At 29.1% G+C, this 23,163-nt stretch overlaps 1 protein-coding gene across 1 annotated transcript in view; it reads left to right on the top strand.

Annotated features, from left to right (window-relative positions):
• LOC145291449 (calcitonin gene-related peptide type 1 receptor-like) overlaps positions 1–23,163 on the top strand; it is a 299,341-nt gene that overhangs the window by 156,778 nt on the left and 119,400 nt on the right. The window lies entirely within an intron of this gene.

Here is a 23,163-nt window from a genome sequence, read left to right as displayed (position 1 = left end):
TAATTGGAAACATTTTTCCATGCTCAAATTATAGGAGCTGTATTTCAAGGGTAAGTAGTGTTGAGAATTCTGATAACTTTGAGAAACAAGAAAAACATCATACGTCATTTTATGTTATAGTTGAGGGAATAGGTAATGTTCATTTATACACACACACATGCATATATATATATATATATATATATATATATATATATATATATATATATATATATATATGAGAAGATTTGGGGTTACAAGACTTACATATGGCTGAATACAGACCAATTGACATGATGATTAAAAAAATAAAAATAAAGGCTTCCTGACCCTGTTTTGTTCCTCACCAACAGAATGAAATCGTGGAAAATCGCAAATAAAACAAAAGTTGTGAATACGACGGGGTGGGGACCGGAGTATAATTGCATTGAAATCAAATTAATTCCTAAGAGATTTTCTTTTGCTTACAAAAGAAGGTGTCAAGGACTTAATGAAATAGTTTCTAGAATTTTTAGATTAAAGGATGCGTGTAACATGCATCAAAATCGTAAACATGTAAGCACTGAAATTCATAGCACACATATAGTTATTTATGTGTTATATATATATATATATATATATATATATATATATATATATATATATATATATATATACATATAAAATAAAAAGTACAAATAAATTTCCCGAAATTATTCAAGATGGTGAAACTAAAGTATATTATAAATGTCAAAGAATTAATATTTATAAAGTAATTTCAACCAGATGTAAACACTTGATAAAACTAAATAGGAGATAGAGCTTATAATAAGAGCAAATAGTAAATAAAACATGTTAAAAATCACTTTGAAAAAGAGTTATACATATATTTGATCTGAAGAGAAAACCCTTAATAAGTGGATAGTCCTTAATCCGCGGAGTTTCGAAGAAATACTTTCCTTCTATCAGAGGGTAGGAATTAGCAAAATGCGGGATCGGATTTTGCATGCAAAAGTATTTGATGAAACTGCAAATAAGTCAAAGATTTGATAGCAAAAAGTTAAGCAAGGGGAATATGGAGAAGAAAAACGTGATTTCATGTGAATGACTAGTCTGGTGAAAGGTAAAGTATCAAATGACGGTAAAATCCAAAAATGTAAATCCAAGAAAGTTAATCAAATTTCCATTCGTACAAGTAAAATCCAAGGAAATCGCGTGAATGGAAGATGTCCCAAAATAATCCAAAATACCGAAATCCGTGGAATAATTAACAAATATGTACAAGGAAAAGGAGAAAAAATTCCAAGAATATTAATAAAAGAAAAATAAGATATGCGTTTAACACAGCTGCCGAGACAAAGTGTGAAGATTAAATAAGGTTGTGCCTCTTTTTCAAAGTGTTTTTACATGTTTTATTAACTATTTGCTCTTATATATATATATATATATGTGTGTGTGTGTGTGTGTGTGTGTGTGTGTGTGTGTGTGTGTGTGTGTGTGCATGTGTGTTTTTCTTGTGTTATAATAGTTTTATGTATGAAATGAATTTCACGGTGATTTGTCCTAAAATGTTATTAAGAAGTTTGTCACAGTATACATTTCTTGATAATGTCATTTTTCTAATTTAAAAGACCATTTTTTCTTTGTTTGATTGACGGATTTTACTCGTTTTATTTTGAAGTGATTTGTCATTTTTTTTAATATTTGCATCTTGCAAAATACATAAAGATAATTGCTACTTTTAGAGGCCAGTCAAAAGCCTAACATCTAATAATATCATAAACATATCTGTTCCGATCGGAGAGCTCAGAACATGAAAATGCCAAGTCTCGTAAAACATTCCTACTTAGGGGATTTATGCTGTCAGAATTTACGATCTGACAAATCTCTGATGGAAGCATGCGCCAACTGGAAACAATATTGACATGGAATTATACCGTGGCCAGATTGATAAGTAAACCGGTCTATCATAAAACCAAAGTTCAAGTCGAACATATTGAACATTTCTGTGTGAGACTATGTAGAGGTTTAGAAGAAATACACGAGAGAATTTATTTATTTTATTTTCTTTATCCCCAACGTGCCTCCATCATTGCAAGTTTAGTTGAATCGTTGAAAGTAAAGGTTTTAAGATCCGATTACTATTAAATACAAGCATTGAAGTCTAGCGAGACGAAACATTGGTTTAATGACTATGTTATACACTAGAAAAGGTGTGGAACAGAAGTACACGTAAAGATATTTGATGGAGTTCTTTACTGTCTCGAATTGCTGGTATTTATTTTTTCCTAATGCTCAAATATGAAAGGCAAGTATATTAACGGTTACATGATGTTATATATATATATATATATATATATATATATATATATATATATATATATATATATATATATATAGTACGTAAACACGTGCTATTCGTAAACGAACTGAAATCCGCTTTCTAAAAGATACACTTAGCGTCGACAATTACGCCCAGTTCTTACGTTTAAATGTTTTAAGGAAGATTATCAATGCAGCCTGTGCGTCATGTTCACATGCGAACTGGTATTTCGCCAGTCTGTCAGGTTTTACCTGATCCCAGTATTTCCACCGGTCTGTCGTATTTAAATGTAAATAAACTCCCAGCCTTCCTGTCACATTGAAATGTAAACATGCATTTCCGAAAATTTATTACATTTCAATGTAAATTAGAATTTCTGTTGATCTTACATGTTTAGCATTGACCTAGAATTTAAGCTGGTCTGTACTGGTTTAAGATTAACCACGCATATCCGCAAGTGTCTTGCGTTTAAATATTAATGTACATTTTAGGCGGTCTGTCGCATTCAGGATAAACGTGGCAGTTCTGCTAATCTATCACCTTTAGTTTTCAAAGTTAAAAGCATTTAATATAATAGTCTTGTTTCTGCCTAATATATAAATTTAGATTATCTTTCTTAATTCGACTTTGGTCTCGGCATCAGCGCATGGTGAACGAGGAAATGGCATTTCTCTGTGTCTAACAAATCAGCTAGTAATATTTCTGATTAACTCAAGCGCACCCATCTTTACTAATGAATTATAAGGATACATTAAACATAATGAGATAACACACAAATAGACAATGATGGCATAGTTTTATGTGGGATATTTATTGCCACAATATATTTTCGTATCGGTACTAGCGGATATGACTAATCTTTAGCGAAAAACAGCGCGGGCACAGGGTAAACATCTCTGAATTAACACATTTTGAATCAGTAACTCTTTTGAATGATGAAATCGTAATACTCCATTCATACATTGCGAAAAGAAAAGTGGGATAATGCAAGATACGTCCAATTTTATGACTTTAAAATGAAATTTGCTTGGAAGTTCATGATAATAAAACAATGAAAAGTCGCTAATGACGAATTGTGGTTTCGTACCGGTGAAATGCTTGGGTTTGTAATCGCTCAAATAAAACAAGCGAAACATATGTCTGTTTAAGTAATACAACCATAAAGATTTTCTCGTTAAAACGCACTGAAATAATGTTTAATGTGTCTCTAAAAACAAGTAAATTGAAACTAGCGGGGCCTGTGGAAATTCCTAAGGGAACTGATTCATATATAATATATTGATGTTAGCATTCTGTAGGTATTCAGCATTAATGAAGACGTTCTGACTTTATTGCAGCTATTTTCTTAAAACTGAAAAAGCATTTATCCAAACTAGCATGGACGAACGGCGTAGCCAGACTGTAAAATACGCTTAAGTATGATATTTTAATTCTTGCAGATTTCTTATATATTATTATAGAATTAATGATCTATCGATTTTTATATATTATAAAGTTGCGATTTTAAAAATTAAAAAAAACACTTGAGGTCATCGAGCTGAACTGCTAGTATATATATATATATATATATATATATATATATATATATATATACATATATATATATATATATATATATATATATACTAGCAGTTCAGTTCGATGAACTCAAGCAACACTACAACAATGCCAAATTTAGACCAAGAAAAAGGAGGTTTTTATCATTGTTTTCCTGTTTCATAACTCAGACAAGTAAGCGCTGGTCGAATACACCCGAGTAGTGTTCGTCTTCTTTCAATCTTTTCATAGAACTCGCTTAGGGCCTCCTTTCGTTTGACAAGAAGAAATCTTCATATACCAACAATAAAACGTATATATATTGAAAGTCACTAGGACGAAATGAAAGAACTCAGAGATAATCCAAAGCTATCTTTTAAATCAGCGAAAAATAACGGACAGCATTATGGGTTTGTCGAATAGTTTTAGGGGTATAAATTATGTTATGTAGCTTTAAGTATCCGTGCTATATATTCTAAAATATCAGAACTGGTTTGGTGACAACAATGTTGAGGTGGAAAATTTAATCCTTGAAATATACGATGTTTAACGCCAAACTTATAAAATGTCTCAGCGGAATACTTATTTGATTATCGAGCGGTTAAACTCAAAAAAGCAGTGTACAATGAATACAGAAAATCATTTTACGAAGGTTTGAAGAAAATACATGAGTAAGTGGTAACTCTTCGTTGCTGTCAAAAAACGCACTCTAAAAGCACTCCAGAAACACTCCAGAAACACTTTACAGCACAGAAATTAATCTGCGTGTGAATAGTATATTTTATTAATATAAATCAAACAATCTCCTCACACACACACACGCACACACACACACTCACAGACACACAAACATACACTCATATATATATATATATATATATATATATATATATATATATATATATATATATATATATATACTATTATAAAACTCTGTTGGCCTTGCGTGTGACCGAGCAAAATTTCAAATTATAAAATTAAAAAAAATAATAATTTTATGATTTGTTTCTCATAGCGGACCATCTTCAGGCTGAAATTTGTTGAAGAGTACATCAAAATTAATGTTTGCATTAAAATACCTGTACACATATAAAAGAAAATTAACAGAGGAAATCATAAACTATTTTACAAGTAGTGACTACATATAAAGGCCTGGAGATCCCTCGAGGATAAGGGTTTATGATTGTAAGGTGGTAGTGTAGTAATTGTTATTAGTTTAAATTTGGTATAATTTTATTATTTTAGGGGTCAACTTAACAAGAAATTAATATATTGGAATTGAAATCTACTATATTGTAGTGGGCTGGGAAGCATGCCAACTGAACAGTGTTCCACAGATCGGTTCTTTTAAGAAAAAAACTTTGTTCATGAAATCTGCCTTTATATCTAAAGAGTGGGCGAACTTATTCATAATAGTGGTACCTATTCGAGTGTTTTTTGAGAAAGATGGGCAAATGGGTGCCCTAGATTTGAGTTCAGACGAGCACTTTGAATTTAAAAAAAAAGCGATTTAACAGAGACGTGTTCGCAACGTCTCTTTGTTGGAATGAGGTTGCAGAGAAGAAAAAGGGGTATTAACTACTAGGTTTTGAAACCGCTTTTTAACTATATCAAGGAAGGATAGTGTGCGCCGAGGGGCTATTGCCAAGATGTAGAAACAGTACGTATTTTAGGATGTACTTTGCTCTTATACCAATAGAGGAGCGCATGGGCATGCAGATAGCTGCTAATGCGCTAGAGAGATCCAAACATTTTTCTAGTGATCTTAGCAACATACACATTTGATGTGTCCCAGAAACTTTTCAAGACATGGGACTTTTCATTGACAAGACCCATCTATTTCAATTGGAGCCTGATAAGGGTCAGCTGTTTATGAATTATAAGGAGAAGCTTGGTTTTAGTTGCATTAAAATAAACTACCCAACTTTTTCTCAATTGGAGCACGTGCTCAAATCAGAACAGAGAGAAGCAGAAACATTTTGATTATTGCCTGTATTTGAAGTGTTGCCATAGATGGTAATGTCGTCCGCATAAATACCTACAAATATGCTAAAGAATATGATTCGGGAGGTCATTGAAGAAGATCAAGAAGAGGGTTGAACTCAGGATGGGACGTTGTTGGACGCCATCTTTGATACTATAATCTTCTGATTTCTGTCCAGAAATGAATACTCTTATAATCCTATCAGGGAAAAAGGATTTAACGATTAAGAGTACATTTCCAGTTCTCTGCTAGCAAGCAATCCTGTGATATATACTTTTATGCCATCACCTATCAAAAGCGTTTAGTATGTCAAGACCTATTGCTCTAGAAAAAAATGTGTTGGCATATTGTTTATATTTGTTTTTCCTCTCTGAAAATAATTTTTAAAAAGCAGTGTATTAAAGAGGCTTTTTAGAAACGCGTTCTTTATTTTTCTCTTCGATAATTGATTCAGGTGTGGGTGTGGGGTAAAATAGAAATAATGTATATCGTTGGATCCGAATTACTTCATTCAGATCATTCAATTAGTTTTATAGCGTTAAATCTGCTTCGCCGTAGCTTATTAACTGTAGGATTTTTACTTTATATTTCACGGCGCCTTTTACATATATATGTTTTTAATTAAACGGTTTTAATCAATATCTCAATTTTTGGATAATTTACAGTTATATGATTTAATTCATATTAACAAGTATTTATTGTTTTATGTATTTACTGTCATTTATATATTTAATACTATTATTCTTATTTTTTATTATCTAAATGGTTATGTAAAAATATTTCCTATACTTTTTTAATATGTTTCTAATTTTTTAATTGTTTTATTTGATTACTTCATATGAGGCATAAAAAAAACAATTCAAATAAAAATGTTTCTTTCATTTCTTGATCTAATAATATTAACAATATCATGTTATATTCTAAACATAACTAGATGGATTAGCTTCAGCAGGGTGCAACGAATTTGTACACTTTACTTAATGCTCCTCCTCCAGCGATCCAACCCGATCGACAACTTACGTCGAGAACATCACTAACATGACCTCCCACAACACTAAAACAAGGCTGATCGCCGCCAATTTGCCGAGTATTCGCTGAGATCTAGGTAGCGCTTGTGGAAAAGGCATACTGTCAGTTCTGGGTCCGTATAGAGGCTGCAATTGTGACTGAAGGAAGCTACATTAAATATATTAAAAAAATGTCAGATTTACAAAATAATCAAGCTACCTGAATTGTTTTGTTTTTTTTAAGTTTCAAAATAAAAGTGTAGTGTTGTTTTGTTTATCTTTCCAGCCTGTATTTCATTTCTTTTGTCCGAGATCGTGCTCATCCAGTGTTTTTTATCAATGAACTTTTATATCTCCGATTTTGTGCAAGAGATATACGTATTTTTATTTTTTTTTTCTGCTGTGAATGTATACTCGCACGTAATTAAATGCACGTACACCTTTCCCTGTGTTAAGTGGTATATGTGTGTTTGTTGTAGATTGTGTGTGTGTGCGTTGGATTTGTTATCTGAGGGGGGTTGTATTTGTGTTCAATGTCTGCTTTTAAAAACACGAGTTTGGAGATTATTCCTCTAGGTTTATACGTAAGGATGTATGAGAATAAGGTTGTAGGACACATGTGTTTTTTATATGACATGTGTGTTCTTATTACTGTAGGATTTTAATAGTTATGTGTATGTGTACTTATTCCACATATATTCTTACATGCATATTACTTAATATATTGAGATGCGTAAGGTAAAAACTTATATTACCTCCAGGAGACCCGACGTTGGCCGGGATTGAATAATATTCAACAAATGTTTCAAACTCCCATATTTTTATTGCCATCGAAATCGGATTTATTCTAAACGCGCCCCTGCTATTGGTTTTATATTCATCACACTTCTGTTTATGTGATGATACTGGCTTGAATTAAAGTATAAAATAAAAACAATAATTATTATGAAGCAATTGTGCTTTAAATGAAAACATTAATTTCAGAAGTGCCCCTGAGAGATCAAAGAACTTAATATTCCTTAAGCATGTGGGGCTTTCCGGCTTGTGTGGTAATAAAACTTCTCACCTATGCCCTTTTCCATCGAATCATTTCGATTATCGATACTTATCGAAGACGTTCCGATAGAAAATATATCTGAAAAAAATTCAGGTACATAAGGTATATTCGCGTAAAATATCATAAAAATCGGCTCAGCCGTTTTCGAGTCCATAGAAAACAAACTCACAGACACACAGTCAAACAGAACCACAAAGGTCCGCTTATATATATATATATATATATATATATATATATATATATATATATATATATATGGGGGTGCGTATGCGTATGCGTGTATATGTATGTGTGTGCATGTGTTTTAATATCATATACGTATTATATAATTATATATATATATATATGCATACACTCACACATATATACACGTAGGTATGCACTTACAAGGGTAGGTATAAACATTAGATATAACTTTTTCTTTGGGAATAGGTTATAATTTTTTCTTGAGAATATAGTACGTTTTCGTTGGCAAGCCTTATATATTGACGCTTACGAAGTAAATATCGATTTGGGAAAATCTTTTGATACCATCAATCGCAGTACAATTTAAAAGACATGCGAGACTAGGCTGTACTTCAGGCTCTGTGAAGATGCTTCAGCAGTTACACCATAATATAACTGCACGAGTGAACCTTTATGTGTCTCTATTTGATCCAATGTCAGTTGATAACAGTATGAAAAAAGATTATACATTTGCCCTGACATTATTTTCTATATATTTAATTTTGATGCTGATACATGCTTTTAACAATTGTCGAGTGAAGTTTTGAGGTTTTGAACATAAAATTTTACCCTTCACGTTTAGAATAACCATCAGCATCAAGAAAACACATGTTATGTATCATTTTACTAAACAAACGTCATATGATATATTAAACGTCTTGTTTGATGGTAACATACTACACGTTACGGGCAACTTTTTTATATTTTAATAATATGCTGTGTACGGACTGCACGCTCGATGTTGAGATTAATCACTGAATAACCAGATGCAGTTATGTTTTTATCAAACTCTGGACAAGTGTCGTCAGATAGGGGTATCACATAAAAACCAAAGCTTAGCATTCATCAAACATGCGTTACCACTAAATTGCTATATTAGTTCAAAGCCTAGAATAATATATAAAAAGGCACCCCACGTTATTGGAAAGATTCCATGAAAGATGTATTCGGTAAATACTAATTATCGATGGGGAGTCAGCCATTAGATACTTTTGGATATGCCACGATGTGTTGTGGAGGGTATTTTGTAAGATGAGAAGTATTTTGGGTTGAGCTCGATAGAGAAAAAATATTTTCAATGAAGTAGATTTGACGGTTTTATAATCAAATGTTATAAAAACGAGATACATTGTCATAAGTAAAAAAAAAATTTTTAGAGTTCTTATGGAAACAAGGGAGTTCATTTTATGAAACGTTAGAGGAAGTCTGAATCGATTAATTAAGAGCCGTGAGTTTCAGAAGTCACGAAATTCGTACTCAAACTTTTCTGCTCTAAATTGAGCAATTATAACTCATTAAAGTGTTTTGTAAGAATCAATGTTCTTTGCCATTGTCTTAAATAATTCAATCAGGAAGGATTTGAAATATTTCAATTAAAATGTTTAAAAAATCGACAGACGATAATAAGGCAATGTTTGTGTGTGTGTGTGTAGTGTGTGTGCGCGCGTGTGTTTGTGTGTGTTGCTGTGTTCTATAATAATAATGTGCATGAGTGGCAGTAACTGTTGCAGAGATGGGACTCCAGCGAGATCGATCCGCAAATTAAGGTCGCTTGTGTTCTATTATTCTTAGCATGGCAAATTTAACTTCGGATGAACATGTTCATCGCATACAAAAGTGCAGTAATCATAGTCTATAGAGTAAAATGGTGCTCATTTAATGGTCGACTCCCTCCTTCATAATTCTTAAACTTTTTGAGTATTACACCCGCACACACTTTATATATATATATATATATATATATATATATATATATATATATATATATATGCATATATATATATATATATATATATATATTTCAGAGGAAACATAATTTAATTTAAATACCAAAAAAAAAATTTACTTACATATATAAATATATATATATATATATATATATATATATATATATATATATATATATATATATATATATATGAATAAAAAAGAATGCGAAAAGTATAAAAGCTTATAACTTTTTTTTATTCGTTTTTAATTGGTGACGTGCAGGAATACAAAATAATAATATTATGAAAAAAAATTAAAAAAACTTTTTTCATAAGTACATATATATATGTATATATATATATATATATATATATATATATATATATATATAGAGAGAGAGAGAGAGAGAGAGAGAGAGAGAGAGAGAAACTAGCCATAATTAAATTTTATACCCCCAAAAATTTTCAATATATATAAATATATATATATATATATATAAGCAGGCCGACCGTTGCTCGGTCGTAAAATACCCTTAAATATTCTAATTTAATTCATGAAAATTTCGTATTTATTATTAGCATGGGGACCTATGGAAATTCTACGAGGGACTTATTCATATGTAATATATTGATGTGGGCATTCTGTTAATGGAGACGTTCTGATATTATTGTAGCCTTTTTTTATTAAAACTGCAGAAGTATTTATCAAAGCTAATATAAAGGCCCAGCACAGCCCGGTCGTAAAGTACGCTTAAATATATTATTGTAATTCTTGCATATTTCATATAATCTAATATAATTAATGTTCTATCGATTTTTATATATTATAAAGTTGCGATTTAAGATATAAAAAACACATCCATATAACTCGGGTGCATTAGCTTGAATCGAACCCGAAATAAAAAACTTATGAAAAACATTTGTATATATATATATATATATATATATATAATTATTTTTTTACTATAATAATTAAAAACCTATAGACACTAGTGTTTCATCCTTTCGGGAATCTTCAGTGCAGGGTGTCACGATTAACACCACTCGTATGATTCGAACCCGGCAACACGAGACATCTCTGGCTCGATTAGCAAAGACCGCATCCATTCGGCTACAATTAACCGCATGAAATAACGTTGAATTTAAACATTTTAATTTTAAATGTTCTTTACATCAGTCATACAGTGATCTAATCGTTATACGATGATCTATGCATATATATATATATATATATATATATATATATATATATATATATATATATATATATGTATATATAGTGGCATCAGCTATATTCGAAACTGAAACCAAACCTTATAAAGACTATTTGGTAAAATAATTTGTAAAAAAATACATGACTAAAGTGGCATTAGCTATAATAGAAACCGAAACCAAACCTCATGAAGAATTCTTGGTCAAATTATGTATGACAAGAAATGGAAGCACATAACAATGAGACTACCAGGATGTAAGCGTGGCACAGAAAATAACAAACACTTTATCGTATTAATACATAGATTGTGTCAATCATCTATTAATTATTATATAATTCGAAATATATATATATATATATATATATATATATATATATATATATATATATATATATAGTCGTGAACCTTGATGTGGCCCGGTTGTAAAATACTCTTAAATATGATATTTTCCATTCATATAAATATATTATTTATAATTGTGGAGAAAAATTTATATTGACTAATATATTACCTCCAATCTATAATATTTATTTTAATTAAAAATCGACTTAGTTATATCAATTAAAATCAAAACCAAAACATTCAACGGTTCAGTTGTAATCATTACTGTTTGGACTATTCACAGATAAGAGCACACAAAAATGAAGTGGTTTAATCTATTAAAGTATTTTTGGACATTCACAAAAGCAGCAAATGTTGTTGCCTAACTCCAAACTAACAATTTTTGGCAGATTTACAGCTATTTTCACCGGATAAAACTAAATCGAATCTGGCACATACGTCGAAATCCTTTTTTATTTAGTTTCAAAACCGTATAATACAAATTAACAAAGGTACTTTCTGGAGCCGGCGCATCACAGACAATGGTAATGCCATATATATATATATATATATATATATATATATATATATATATATATATATATATATATATATATATATATATATACATACATATATAGATATAGATATAGATATATATATATAGATATAGATTTAGATAGATATATATATATAGAGATATATATTTATATATATTCTTATACAAGCCTACTAATATATACTGAGTTTATATATATATATATATATTTATGTATATATATATATATATATATATATATATATATATATATATATATATGTTTATATATAGTGATTCACATGCAGAACTGTTTCGTTGTATAAAAAATCATTTGTGCGGCTAGACTATGACTATTCTCTAACCAGGAATTGGACCTAAAACTATAGTGTTTATAGTTGGCAGTTCTATATATATATATATATATATATATATATATATATATATATATATATATATATATATATATATATATACGAGGTGCCTTCAGTAAGTTTTTAACCTCTTTGTACACACGTTTAAAATTGGCGGGGATTTCTTTTAATTCAGTATGTGATAGCTATACATTTTATGAGATGGCTGACGAGAACTTTTTTTATTTCAAGTTAAAATGAACAGCTAGACCAGGAATTGGAATACACTCTACATAAACTTTATTGTCATAGCTGGAGAATTTTAAAATACAATTTTAAAAAGAACGATATGCAATAAAAAAATTAAACTTCCAAAAAATGGCACAGAAACATCAGACATTCTTTAGACCGCCTTTGAAACGTCTTGCATGAATTGAGTATCAGTTTTTAAGATGCATAAGAGACTTAACTAAAGCATGGAGTCTGTGAGGAATGATGAGAGGTGTTGGAAGCGGAAGAAAGTCAGAACATCATAGTTGATTTGTTGCATATAGAATTTCATAGATAAAGACTGTTGTTCCGCTACAAAAACAATACGTACACTGTTTAATGCCAATGTGGAAACTATACACAATTATCCGACAGAAACTGAAGATGCGGAAAATGTGTATGAAGTTTTCTTAGTGGTGATCGAAGAAAATCAGAAAGAAAGCCGCTATCATGATAGCACGGAGATGGTCGGGCGGTTTAATCCAGCTCTCTAGAGTCCAGACCTTTCTCCTTGTGACTTTTGGTTGTTTTCTAAGCTCTAGGAAAACTTTAGAGGCTGCCGTTATGAGACAGGTGAAAAAAGAGGCGGAGACGAGGATCATTAACACGTCCACACAAATGAACTTCCATGGGGACGTCCCAAAATGTGTTGAACAGTACAACAAATGCATTGCAACCAGAGGAGATTCTTTTGAGGAGCACTTGAGTATTATGTGGGTACTATCCATAAATTAGTGCTTTTTTGTGCTATTAAACGTATTTTTTTACTTAGTTACTACTATTTTCAATGGGCTTTCAAAAGACCGATGGCGCATATCTGCTTCTTACGTACGTCTATGCGAGGAATTTCGTTTTTAGAGTCTAACATCTTCAATATCTCAAACAGAAAAGAATAAATCTTTCAGTTTATGAATGTATAAGTTCAGTCATCCAACAATGCAATTTAGAATCGCCTATACTCCATTACGGTGGAATATAAAGCAAAATTAATTACTTTTCTTGGTTAGCGTTAATGAAATATTTACGCTAAATAATTATAATATATCTCATTATATGCGTCAAGCGTTAAGTTGATTCCATGATCCAAGACTGCTTTTTTTGGAACATGTTCTCAATACAGATGGTCAAGTACAATGCTTATTAAAATGCTAAGAACTAATTAAATAGAGATATAAGAGAAACAGGAAATCAGAAAGAAGCAACTCGAGTTGACACAACATTAAAATAAAGATAAAATGATAACCAAATGTAAACATTAAAAACACAAATTCATTAATAAATATCGTGTGCATAACGATACAGATTGAGGGCTTGTATATCAGGTAGGATTTCGGGTTGTTCCACGGAAGCACCTCCGGCAAATCTTCACTTGACCTTGTGGCTAATCATCTGCAAATGATGTAAACATAAGAACGTAAAGGTCAAAAGCAAACAAAGAAGAAGCAAACTATTAAGTAAGAACTATACATGTAAAAGAGCTTGTAAGAGAGAAGGGTAAAATAGCGGGCGTGTGTAGATTCTTAGTTAGAAAGAAAAACAAACAGACACATAAAAGAGTACTATGGAAATGAAAGGAAATAGAGAGATGAAAACGAATATGTACATTGTAAACCATAAAGAATCAAACTATATAGCATCAAAATGAAACAAGAAGAAAAGACAACTGAAGTAAGAGGGAAATAGAGAGGAAAGAAAAGACAACAGAAAGAAGATGTTAAAATCAAATGTATACCTGATTAAAAAGAAATAGAAAAGAAAACGTGTGCGAATAATAAATGAAAATAGAATGGGCGTATACTGTGAATATGGTTTATACAGGACGGCACGATAAGAAGAAACAAAACCAAACGAAAAAAGGAACAAAGAAAAGGAATAATTATTTCTATGAAACTAAAGAGTTTCCAAAGAAAAGGCAAAACTAATGGAAAAGAGCGGGCATGAGGTCATGTGACAAATGATCTGTCAGAGTTGATGGATCAGTGTTGCGACGTTGTCGCCATTCTCTCCCCGGTTCTATGTGATCAGTTTCGATATCTGACGAAAATAGAGATACTGGACCGTATATTAGCTGACTCCTCTGATCGTTGCCGCGAGTATCGGGAGAGTAGAATTAATGGAATGATCCCATTGCTCGGAATATCTGTCGAATCCGGAGTGCACGCTGTTAATTGAGTCGACAGATGTCTTGCATTGTGTCCTGTTAGTTAATCTACAACGAAACCTCCTGATCAGCTTCTTAAAATATACGGATACGTATTTCTACAAGCACGCCTAATGTCATACATAATATACAACCACATACAATAAATACAATAAAATATACAACGCTGAAATTAACTTTAATATTTACATAACTTCAATGAGTTCATTTATTCTAACTTCCCATGCTTTCCTTTTTATGGTATATTTTCTTAACATATTTCGGCAAGTTGAAATAACCAGTTACCATTTATCGGTTGTAAATGTACGTATGCACAATTTATTCGTCCATCAAAACAAAAACTTTACTCGTGTTTAGAATGAGTAAAGTTTTTGTTAGCATATTTATATATTCATATGTGTGTTTATAATGAAGTATGAATGCTATAGTTTTAAGACCAAAATTACAACCCAATATTTTAGCTAGCATATTTATATATTTATATGTATGTTTATAATGAAGTATGAATGCTATAGTTTTAAGACCAACATTACAACCCGATATTTTAGCTAGCATATTTATATATTTATATGTATGTTTATAATGAAGTATGAATGCTATAGTTTTAAGACCAACATTACAACCCAATATTTTAGCTAGCATATTTATATATTTATATGTATGTTTATAATGAAGTATGAATGCTATAGTTTTAAGACCAACATTACAACCCAATATTTTTGTTAGCATATTTATATATTTATATGTATGTTTATAATGAAGTATGAATGCTATAGTTTTAAGACCAACATTACAACCCAATATTTTAGCTAGCATATTTATATATTTATATGTATGTTTATAATGAAGTATGAATGCTATAGTTTTAAGACCAACATTACAACCCAATATTTTAGCTAGCATATTTATATATTTATATGTATGTTTATAATGAAGTATGAATGCTATAGTTTTAAGACCAACATTACAACCCAATATTTTAGCTAGCATATTTATATATTTATATGTATGTTTATAATGAAGTATGAATGCTATAGTTTTAAGACCAACATTACAACCCAATATTTTAGCTAGCATATTTATATATTTATATGTATGTTTATAATGAAGTATGAATGCTTTAGTTTTAAGACCAACATTACAACCCAATATTTTAGCTAGCATATTTATATATTTATATGTATGTTTATAATGGAGTATGAATGCTATAGCTTTAAGACCAAAATTACAACCCAATATTTTTGTTAGCATATTTATATACTTATATGCATGTTTATAATGAAGTATGAATGCTATAGTTTTAAGACCAAAATTACAACCCAATATTTTAGCTAGCATATTTATATATTTATATATTTATATGTATGTTTATAATGAAGTATGAATGCTATAGCTTTAAGACCAACATTACAACCCAATATTTTTGTTAGCATATTTATATATTTATATACATGTTTATAATGAAGTATGAATGCTATAGTTTTAAGACCACAATTAAAACCAATATTTTTGTTAGCATATTTATATATTTATATGTATGTTTATAATGAAGTATGACTGCTATAGTTTTAAGACCAAAATTAAAACCCAATATTTTTGTTAGCATATTTATATATTTACATGTATGTTTATAATGGAGTATGAATGCTATAGTTTTAAGACCAAAATTAAAACCCAATATTTTTGTTAGCATATTTATATATTTATATGTATGTTTATAATGAAGTATGAATGCTATAGTTTTAGGACCAACATTACAACCCGATATTTTAGCTAGCATATTTATATATTTATATGTATGTTTATAATGAAGTATGAATGCTATAGTTTTAAGACCAACATTACAACCCAATATTTTAGCTAGCATATTTATATATTTATATGTATGTTTATAATGAAGTATGAATGCTATAGTTTTAAGACCAACATTACAACCCAATATTTTTGTTAGCATATTTATATATTTATATGTATGTTTATAATGAAGTATGAATGCTATAGTTTTAAGACCAACATTACAACCCAATATTTTAGCTAGCATATTTATATATTTATATGTATGTTTATAATGAAGTATGAATGCTATAGTTTTAAGACCAACATTACAACCCAATATTTTAGCTAGCATATTTATATATTTATATGTATGTTTATAATGAAGTATGAATGCTATAGTTTTAAGACCAACATTACAACCCAATATTTTAGCTAGCATATTTATATATTTATATGTATGTTTATAATGAAGTATGAATGCTATAGTTTTAAGACCAACATTACAACCCAATATTTTAGCTAGCATATTTATATATTTATATGTATGTTTATAATGAAGTATGAATGCTATAGTTTTAAGACCAACATTACAACCCAATATTTTAGCTAGCATATTTATATATTTATATGTATGTTTATAATGGAGTATGAATGCTATAGCTTTAAGACCAAAATTACAACCCAATATTTTTGTTAGCATATTTATATACTTATATGCATGTTTATAATGAAGTATGAATGCTATAGTTTTAAGACCAAAATTACAACCCAATATTTTAGCTAGCATATTTATATATTTATATATTTATATGTATGTTTATAATGAAGTATGAATGCTATAGCTTTAAGACCAACATTACAACCCAATATTTTTGTTAGCATATTTATATATTTATATACATGTTTATAATGAAGTATGAATGCTATAGTTTTAAGACCACAATTAAAACCAATATTTTTGTTAGCATATTTATATATTTATATGTATGTTTATAATGAAGTATGACTGCTATAGTTTTAAGACCAAAATTAAAACCCAATATTTTTGTTAGCATATTTATATATTTACATGTATGTTTATAATGGAGTATGAATGCTATAGTTTTAAGACCAAAATTAAAACCCAATATTTTTGTTAGCATATTTATATATTTATATGTATGTTTATAATGAAGTATGAATGCTATAGTTTTAGGACCAACATTACAACCCGATATTTTAGCTAGCATATTTATATATTTATATGTATGTTTATAATGAAGTATGAATGCTATAGTTTTAAGACCAACATTACAACCCAATATTTTAGCTAGCATATTTATATATTTATATGTATGTTTATAATGAAGTATGAATGCTATAGTTTTAAGACCAACATTACAACCCAATATTTTTGTTAGCATATTTATATATTTATATGTATGTTTATAATGAAGTATGAATGCTATAGTTTTAAGACCAACATTACAACCCAATATTTTAGCTAGCATATTTATATATTTATATGTATGTTTATAATGAAGTATGAATGCTATAGTTTTAAGACCAACATTACAACCCAATATTTTAGCTAGCATATTTATATATTTATATGTATGTTTATAATGAAGTATGAATGCTATAGTTTTAAGACCAACATTACAACCCAATATTTTAGCTAGCATATTTATATATTTATATGTATGTTTATAATGAAGTATGAATGCTATAGTTTTAAGACCAACATTACAACCCAATATTTTAGCTAGCATATTTATATATTTATATGTATGTTTATAATGAAGTATGAATGCTATAGTTTTAAGACCAACATTACAACCCAATATTTTAGCTAGCATATTTATATATTTATATGTATGTTTATAATGGAGTATGAATGCTATAGCTTTAAGACCAAAATTACAACCCAATATTTTTGTTAGCATATTTATATACTTATATGCATGTTTATAATGAAGTATGAATGCTATAGTTTTAAGACCAAAATTACAACCCAATATTTTAGCTAGCATATTTATATATTTATATATTTATATGTATGTTTATAATGAAGTATGAATGCTATAGCTTTAAGACCAACATTACAACCCAATATTTTTGTTAGCATATTTATATATTTATATACATGTTTATAATGAAGTATGAATGCTATAGTTTTAAGACCACAATTAAAACCAATATTTTTGTTAGCATATTTATATATTTATATGTATGTTTATAATGAAGTATGACTGCTATAGTTTTAAGACCAAAATTAAAACCCAATATTTTTGTTAGCATATTTATATATTTACATGTATGTTTATAATGGAGTATGAATGCTATAGTTTTAAGACCAAAATTAAAACCCAATATTTTTGTTAGCATATTTATATATTTATATGTATGTTTATAATGAAGTATGAATGCTATAGTTTTAAGACCAACATTACAACCCAATATTTTTGTTAGCATATTTATATATTTATATGTATGTTTATAATGAAGTATGAATGCTATAGTTTTAAGACCAACATTACAACCCAATATTTTTTGTTAGCATATTTATATATTTATATGTATGTTTATAATGAAGTATGGATGCTATAGTTTTAAGACCAACATTATAACCCAATGTTTTTGTTAGCATATTTATATATTTATATGTATGTTTATAATGAAGTATGAATGCTATAATTTTAAGACCACAATTACAACCCAATATTTTTGTTAGCATATTTATATATTTATATGTATGTTTATAATGAAGTATGAATGCTATAGTTTTAAGACCACAATTAAAACCAATATTTTTGTTAGCATATTTATATATTTATATGTATGTTTATAATGAAGTATGACTGCTATAGTTTTAAGACCAACATTACAACCCAATATTTTTGTTAGCATATTTATATATTTACATGTATGTTTATAATGGAGTATGAATGCTATAGTTTTAAGACCAAAATTAAAACCCAATATTTTTGTTAGCATATTTATATATTTATATGTATGTTTATAATGAAGTATGAATGCTATATTTTTAAGACCAAAATTACAACCCAATATTTTTGTTAGCATATTTATATATTTATATGTATGTTTATAATGAAGTATGAATGCTATAGTTTTAAGACCAACATTACAACCCAATATTTTTGTTAGCATATTTATATATTTATATGTATGTTTATAATGAAGTATGGATGCTATAGTTTTAAGACCAACATTATAACCCAATGTTTTTGTTAGCATATTTATATATTTATATGTATGTTTATAATGAAGTATGAATGCTATAATTTTAAGACCACAATTACAACCCAATATGTTTGTTAGCATATTTATATATTTATATGTATGTTTATAATGAAGTATGAATGCTATAGTTTTAAGACCAAAATTACAACCCAATATTTTTTGTAAAATAAGCAAACACATCTTAAAAGTATTCATATTTATCTCAGTTCTTTCATTCCATTTTTGTTATAATGCAAAAACAGTCCTATTGTCTTGTTCTGTGTTTTGTTTTTATTCGATTTTTTCCTCTGTATATTCGTCTTATGTATTTCTTTCTTTTAGAATATAATAATCACCTGTGTTTATTCTTTTTGATTAAATTTCCATATTCATTTTCCCTGTGAGTTCCCTTTATATTATTCCGGTAATATATTCGCTTTTTTATAGTCTAACCTTTCATTCGATCTGATCAAATCAGAAATAAATCAGACCGTTCGAAGATACCGGTTTATGACCTAAAATCCACCAAAAATAAATGTCATTTTTTTTTTTTTTTTACCATTTGTCTTTGGAAAATTCCATTATATTCTGCAAAGTTAGATACAAAATTCAGCAAGTTTCTCCAAAACTAAAAATGCAAACTAAATACTATGAATTATTGTCTGAAAATATAAACACTTCGAAACATAGAATAACTTTTTTAGAATGACACGATTTTGCATTAAATAATCGAATTCGGTGGATATGAAGACGATGAAAACAATCATTATTTTTGTTCTTTCAGGAAATTGAAGTTTATTCATTTACTAATTTATATTATTTTTGACGCCTTTAATTGAATAGTGTATGTTCTATTGTTTTTTTATGTTTATTATCAGTATCTGTTTCATTTTTACGAATAATTGGAACCACTAGGGTAATTAAACACTAAAGGTTCAAACACCTCAAGGAAAAAAATGTAAACACACCCACACACACACACACACAAATACACATATATATATATATATATATATATATATATATATATATATATATATACAGCACTGTTTCGCAGCTCATCAGTGCGGCTAGACAGGCAACTACCTCAAGCCAGGATTGAAACGCGACCGTCTGTACGACAGTCAAGGCTCCTAACGATTACGCGATCGGCGGCTGCTGTGCGACTCGTTAGTTTAACGATGTTTTGACATAATCCGAAATACCTAAGCTCGATTTGCTTACACAAAGAGCATCGCATTATACGCTAATGGTAATCCGTGTACCACTTCTCAGTATACTCAAACCAAGATGAGGAGCCGTATCTATGTATATATATATATATATATATATATATATATATATATATATATATATATATATATATATATATATATATGTATATATATATAAGGCAGCAAGATCTTATGTAAGCGATATTTTTCCGATTTACGTATTCATTTTTTGTCGTATTATCAAATGTTTGTATGTAAGATCCATATGCTATGTATTGTTGCATTGTTTCCGCGAGCGCCTAAAAAAACAAATAAACACATGCTTATGTAATCGTCAGTGAAGGAAGTAAAAGTTATTACTGAGTGGAAAATGGGTAGCTTGTTGTAAAGCACTTCTTGACTTCGTATCAAGGGATTTTCTTCTAAGCTATCTGAAATTAACACATATATCGAAGCGAATTAAGTAGTTATGCGTGCCATATCGGTGAGTATTCAGAGTACATAGTAGAAGGGAGTATTCTAACAACAGGAAGTCGGAATGCTGCATTTTTGCTAAATTACTAGTTATTTGCTTAGTTTGCTAAGAGAGCATAACATGATTTTTTTTATATAGGCTTTATAAATATATATTAAAATAAGTATTTACAATTAGTTTGATATTAATTTTATGCCTACACACACCAGAGTTTCATGCGTACGAGTTCATCAATATATGGAATGGTAATTAACGCTGGCAAGTCACAAATATATATATATATATATATATATATATATATATATATATATATATATATATATATATAAATGTTACTTTCATCGATAAAGTTGCTTTAACATTAATATAAAGTTTCACCCAATCACAAGTGTTGACAGTCGCAATCGAAAGAATGCTATATCGCCTCAAAAATTATGCTGGTCAAAGAGCAATCCGACTAAATAAGTCAAGTTTTTTTTTCCTTTTCAAAAGATTTTGGAAACAGATAAAATGGTCGCTCATCTGAACGAGACGTGCTTGATCAAAAAAAAAAAAACACTAATGTATACAAAGTAGTGCAGAATAATGTTTTATTCATCTCTCTCCCTCTCTCTCTCTCTCTCTTTCTCTCTCTCTCTCTCTCTATATATATATATATGTATATATATAGTGTGCTTCACTTACTGTGTATGAGGAACGGTCTCTTCAAACTACTCTGTCATTATTTAATCTACAGACTTGAAACAATATATGGACGGATAATATTTGGACCTGTGGAAAAATATTTTATTCGTATTTACTCTGTCATAAACACCCCAAAAGCTCAAAATTGAAAAAAAAGATGGAAATTGTCCGACAAAAGTCGACTAATTCTGTGATTTTACGCATGTGCATATACACATTTATATGTTTAATAATGTATGCTCTTCAGTTGTCATATGTACATCGATTTGGTTCAAACGGTAACGGTAAAGGCCGGAGAGCTACAATTTTTTTGTTTTGATTTTTTTGCTGACGAAACTTGAGTCATGCATTTTCTACATTTGAAATCGCTACTATATGTTGAGTATAATATAATGATTAATACATTATTGGCTCTCGAATTATAAATATGAAATATGAATAAATTAAAATACGATATTTAAGCGCATTTTACGACCTGGCTCTGCATGGAAATCACTTGCCTATAGTAGATACGATATGATAATCAATGGTGATTTGATTGTATATTAATACAGATCAAACTGTCTGAAAATTTTGGCTTTCTGAGAGAAAATGCACTTAACGTTGATGCTTTTTGTTTTTTATACTTTTTTTTCTTTTGCAAAATTTAATTATGCTCTGAAAAAGCAAAAACAAAAAGAACTTACCTTTCTTTTTTTCCTCCTATCTCCACTTTCTCTTTCTATCTACCCCATTTCGTGGTCAGTTTCCTAGCTTAAAATGTACCAAACATTAACAATGTAACCTTTTTCCCTCTCTTATTGCAAAACTCATGTTCTGCAGAGTAGGGAACAAAAACGATTACATTCACTCTAAAACGACCAAACCAAAAACTGAACACTAGCGATTGAAGATAGAAAAAGCTTGAAAAATAAACACCTTCTACTAAATAACTGAAAGCAATATAAATATTATTTCCAGCAAAAAAACTAGATTCCGCATAAAATAACTCGGAAAGGGTTTATGTGCAGTTAAGCAACCAAACCAAATCATACTCTACTAATAAATATTTGACGATATAAAAAACTTGAAGCCTAACTACTGTTTCCAAAATAACCGGATTCGACATTAAAAACCCCGAAAAAAGGTTATATGCC

The sequence above is a fragment of the Euprymna scolopes genome, chromosome 12 (genome assembly GCF_053919585.1).
Source record: "Euprymna scolopes isolate OS-2025 chromosome 12, ASM5391958v1, whole genome shotgun sequence".
Lineage (NCBI taxonomy): Eukaryota > Metazoa > Mollusca > Cephalopoda > Sepiida > Sepiolidae > Euprymna > Euprymna scolopes.
Note: the sequence above shows the minus strand (reverse complement) of the source record. Positions and strands in the feature narration are given on the sequence as shown.